Source organism: Typopeltis vanoorti, chromosome 11, assembly GCF_054136105.1.
Source record: "Typopeltis vanoorti isolate ZY-2024b chromosome 11, IOZ_Tvanoo_1.0, whole genome shotgun sequence".
Taxonomy (NCBI): Eukaryota; Metazoa; Arthropoda; class Arachnida; order Uropygi; family Thelyphonidae; genus Typopeltis; species Typopeltis vanoorti.
The window spans coordinates 133,503,351-133,508,427 of NC_143559.1; the positions used below are offsets into that span (position 1 = coordinate 133,503,351).

General features: G+C 39.9%; 1 non-coding gene across 1 annotated transcript; it reads right to left on the bottom strand.

Moving 5' to 3' along the window:
* Positions 1 to 3,607: 3,607 nt before the first annotated feature.
* Positions 3,608 to 3,680, bottom strand: TRNAR-UCG (transfer RNA arginine (anticodon UCG)). Its single transcript has one exon. It is a non-coding gene; the product is annotated as a tRNA-Arg (tRNA).
* Positions 3,681 to 5,077: the final 1,397 nt, after the last annotated feature.

Sequence of the window (5,077 nt, forward strand, 5' to 3'; positions counted from 1 at the left end):
TTTAGAGAATAAATGGGCCCACAACATTCAGTTTGATCGAAATGCCATTCTGAGTTTCTCGAGTTTGTAAAAGCGTCTTCACGAATTATGTGAACTTAATTCTCTCTTTCCTGATCTGCCCCGAGAATAAAAATGTTATCGAAGCGACATAAAAATCGACTTTTTCCTGTTTGTCAGTGAGGCAATAAAGCGAATAGTTCCTGATTGTCGTCCCGCACACTCACATTCATGGTTCAATATTTTAATCTCTTATTGGAATCCCATTCTGATTCTTGGGCATTTCCTTTCGTTATTATTATTATTATTATTATAAGTTGGCGTGTTGCGCACGTGTCAATCATTCGTCGAGTTTGGCTATTCGAGGAACGATTGACAGTCCAATTTGTGTAACAGCAAAGAAGAGATGAATCCACTGTGGCATGAACTCTGGTATTTACAATCTCCACTAATATTTGTCGCCAGAATTTCTGTTTCAAATGGACCATTTTAGCAGCAGAATTATTTCTGCAGGTGATGAATGAATGATGGAAGCACTTAAGAATGCGATTATTTCCCCGCACCCTTTTTCTTTCTCTATGAATGGATGCCCATTTCCCTAACCTATCTTTCTCCTCGCCTGTTCTACTTCCGCTACGTTTGGTGCTATTTCCTTTGTAATATCGTTAAGTAAACTTCCTCGTTTCACACCTACTTTCTTTAAGCATTTGCTTCTTTACTAAAATGTTTTCCTTTTCATTGCCCCCCCCCGCTTCCACTTTCTGTTTTTCTTCAATGGACACGGAAGCTCTCTCTCCCCCTGTTCCAGATGACTAAAAGTCTGTTCGGAGGAAAACCGAATCCATTTTTTCAACGCACACGCTTCCCCTTTTGGGGCATTCCGGAAGTGCCGATACAAACTTCCGTGTCTTCTTATAGTTTCTAAAAGTGTGTCTCTTCTTCCCACGATTTCTAGAAAAATGTATAGAAAAATAATCACCAAGCAACCTGGTTTGACTGCACCGCAACTATCATGCAGTGTCTTCTTGGTGTCATGTCATCTTCAAATCAAAAGAGATTCGGCTTTGTTCATTGCGATCTTGATGTCGGAAGTGGCTGACAGTTCCTTCACGCGTCGAACAAATTGTCATTATTAGTCAGTAACAAACAAACAAATCTACTTTATTTTAAGCAGCCTTAAAAAGAAAACAAGTTTCAAAACGAACAACCATTTTTATCATCTGTAAAGGCAGCAAAATTAAAATCAAATTTTAAACAAAACGAGTTCTCAAGATGCCTTTACAAATGATAAAAATGGTTGTTCGTTTTAACACTTGTTTTCTTTTTAAGGCTGCTTAAATTAAAGTAGATTTGTTTGTTTGTTACTGACTAAGGCGGGTGTGACGTTGTTTTCTATAAAACATGCAAGAAACATGAAATGAATTCCTGTTGGAATTTCAAATTCCAAATTCCTTATAAATATTCCTTAGACTTCACTAAAAGGCTTAGTCAAGTCTAAGTCTTTTCACTCAAAAGACATCGCCATTGCCAATTGAATGAAGCGAAGTGTATAAAGAAAACTTTAAGGAAGAAAAAAATATCATTGGAATAAAAAATACAGAAACTTAAAATGATTTTACTGAATGATTCAAAGAAGATCTTTGGGGATACTGAAAAGAAATTCTGTCTTAGTTATTTAGAAATAACGGAATAGTAATGCTGTTTGGCCCTGTGGAAATGACCTCCGCTTCCGTAGCGTTAGGCTGGCGGAAAAAATAGCATCGAATGTTCGATTCCAGTCGCCAACTTGAACTTTTTCTCGGCCTATCTTAAGTAGATCCGGAGTTGGGTGGTAGGGTTGTCCCTTCTCGGAACTCGGGGTTTTATAACACCTCGATTCTAGAAAGCTACCCCAGAACTCATTATGATACAAATGTCGGAGTTTAAGGTCACGAGATGGCAGCAGTCGTCTGTCTTCCCAAAAGCCTTGGTTCATTGATAGATTGAACCCGCTGTTAGCGAAGGCTCAGAAACCGGGACTGGCTTTCCCGGTTCGTCAGCCTTTATTTTTGTAAACGAAGCACCGGAAAACGACATTCACCTAACACTGGTACTAACAAAACGCATTGTGGGAAGGTTGTTTTAAGGGCATGTTTAATGGGAAGCTAAAGCTCTTCATATAAGTTACATGTGGATAATTCTTAGCATGACGGGGAGCATAGAAAGTGGAAAGTCCTCTCTTTTGGGATGGATCTCTCCTTTGTCTTCAATAACGACACGTTTTCGTCACTTCGGGATTTACCCGAAGATCTCCATGTTTTTTTTTTTTTATCCCTCGTCCAACACCTCCAAGTACGCCACTGTGGTCCTTTTATCCACGAGCAGTGGGTGAGTCTAATGCGAGGCCGAGTATGAATTCGATGCGGATTAGGTCAGAAATATGTGGATTAAAGCATATTCTGTAAGGGCTTTTAATGCGTCAGTGTTCTGTTTTTCATTGCGGTCCTGAATTGCTGGGATGTGAAGTACTTTTGCGAGGTTCTCTGAGTTCTGTGTGAACAGCAAAACATTGCAGATCGAAGAACGAATGGTTGGGTCATACGAAGAGAAACGGAGTTGGCGGCCCAGAAATGTATTCACTGAAAAAAAAAAAAAAAGACATAGAGATGCTCTAACAAAAGATTGTGTGTGTGTGTGTGTGTGTGTGTGTGTGTGAGAGAGAGAGAGAGAGAGAGAGAGAGAGAGAGAGAGAGAGAGAGAGAGAGAGAGAGAGAGATCCACTTTAAAACCAGTTAAATGAATGAGACAAAATAGAAGTTCTGTTCAAAATCTTTAGCTTGATGTTTTATTGTACTGACGGAACTAACGACACCATTTTTTTATTTATTTATATTTTTTCCTACTGGCGGACTTCTTTAATCTGACATCGCTTTGCTGTTTTCAGGTAGCGATTTTTTTAAATTTTTTTTTTAAATTTCGGGTCTTTATCTTCCAACTAAGGATGTCAACCTGTTCGATCAAGACCAAAATTTTCAGCCAAGAAAGTCGTGAATGCGATGAGCTCACGAAGTGCGCTTGCGAAAACCGATAAACACAAGCACGTGCTTCAGAGAAGTCGAGACGATTCCACCGATCGGTTTCGGTTTGCTTTTTCACTAGAGCCACCTTCCAACGAAATCAGCAAATGTCCATCTCATGCGATGCAAAACCTTCTTACTTACTGGTCCGTGCGAAAAAAAAAAAAAAAGTCCATTGTCACGTGATTTGAAGTACTCGGTGTTGTCACTCGCGCGTTAGCAAACCTGCAGTTCATGTGACACGCAGGACCGAATAATTGGTCGCGAACAGCGACGACCTGTTGATCCACTGAGACCCTCCACACGCAAACCCGACCCGTTAGCCGCAATCACAACCTTCTGCTCCATCTCCGGAAATGCCTTCGTTGTATACGAATGAAAAGCGGACAAGAAATCCGTCTCATCCCTCCCCCCCCCCATCCACAGGGCAGACGAAGAAAATTTATGTTTCTTTAATTTAATAATAATAAAAAAAGCTCAAAAATAAATGAAAAAAGAAGAAAAAAATCTTTCTGGATTCTATTTTTATTCGTTAAGAATTAAAAAAACCAAACCGTCCGCGACAGGACTCGAACCTGCAATCTTCTGATTCGAAGTCAGACGCCTTATCCATTAGGCCACGCGGACTTCGCAGTTTCAGCCTTAAAGGATTTACAAGTCAGAGACGTTTTAAATATCGATCATCAGCGGCCATATTTTATTACCGAGATGTGCTTCATTGTACTTCGCTCCGAGGTTAGCATTCGTTGTCATGGTAACAACTTCAACCTTCTGTAAAGCGCAAGTTTATGAATAAAAATAAATAAATGAAAAAGCAGCAAAGTGTACTCCGTCGACGCCATACACAAAGAAAACTTTCCAAGGCCGTTGTCAATTATATTTTATAGAAATATCCGACAGCACTTCTGTGGCATGAAAAAGAAAGTACTTTGGAAAGTTTCCTTAATATTAACAATAAAATAAATAAATAAAAAACTTTCGAATAAACAAATTTTCTCCGTCTTAACCTCGCTTCACTTGCCCAACATTCCTGTTACAAGTTCTAAAGCAGTACCACGAGTCAAGTTGAGCCTCCCAGTGATGGCACAAGCGATAATTATTGTGGATTTGTAAAAAGTATTGCGAAATACTGTGCGTAGGCTGCAGTTTTTCTCATTGCGGCTGTTGTTAATCTTTGTTTGTAACCACAGGTGAGAGTCGCAAACTGGATTCAGTAATAAAACATAGGAGGAAGAATAGAAAAGGGGTTTTTTGAGAACAGAACTCGTTAAGTCTTGGAAATGTCAAGCGCTTTCTAAGTGTCGGCAAATGTTTTCGTAGCACTTTTGCAAAGTGGATGACGTAAGTATTTCCTGTGCAACAGTAGTGATGGAATTCTATGAGGCTTCCATTCGGTGCACAAGTTGGCTATTGATGGATTACGTACTCCGTTATTTTTCGAGCTGTTTACAAAGGAGCAGTGGATCAGTTTATTTATTCGTATACGGTTCCCCCCTTCCGTTCCTCCAGCGTCTCTGGTTGAGCCCTCCTAATGAGAGATTAAGTATGTATTTTATGACTGTACATCGGTGTGTTCACGGGCCGGTTTGCCTGCTCGGAGGACGAAAAACCCGAGTTTCAAGGTGAGAAAACCCCCTACCTCCTACTAACTCACCTTTAGTCGAAAGAGACCAGATTAAGGTTCCTTACGTCATGGGCGGGAATCGAACCCAGGTCTTTCCGACCAAAGAACTTCGTCTATACCGACTGAGCTACGCAGGCTCAGTAGATCAGTAATTGGATAGTGTAACACTTGTCAGTGGTGTATCTAGAGCTTTTGCCGCCCGGGGAAGTGCCTGAGTTTGCCGCCACTCTCAATACACACAAAAATACTACATAAAGGCAAAACGATGTATAGGGAATTAAATTAAAACGCTATCTATATTTTTGAAGTAAAACTTTAATTTCAACATTCTAAAATGTTATTTTTCTTGCTTTTCTGTTAGCAAAATCGATGACATTGGCGAAGTCTATTTCATAGTAAT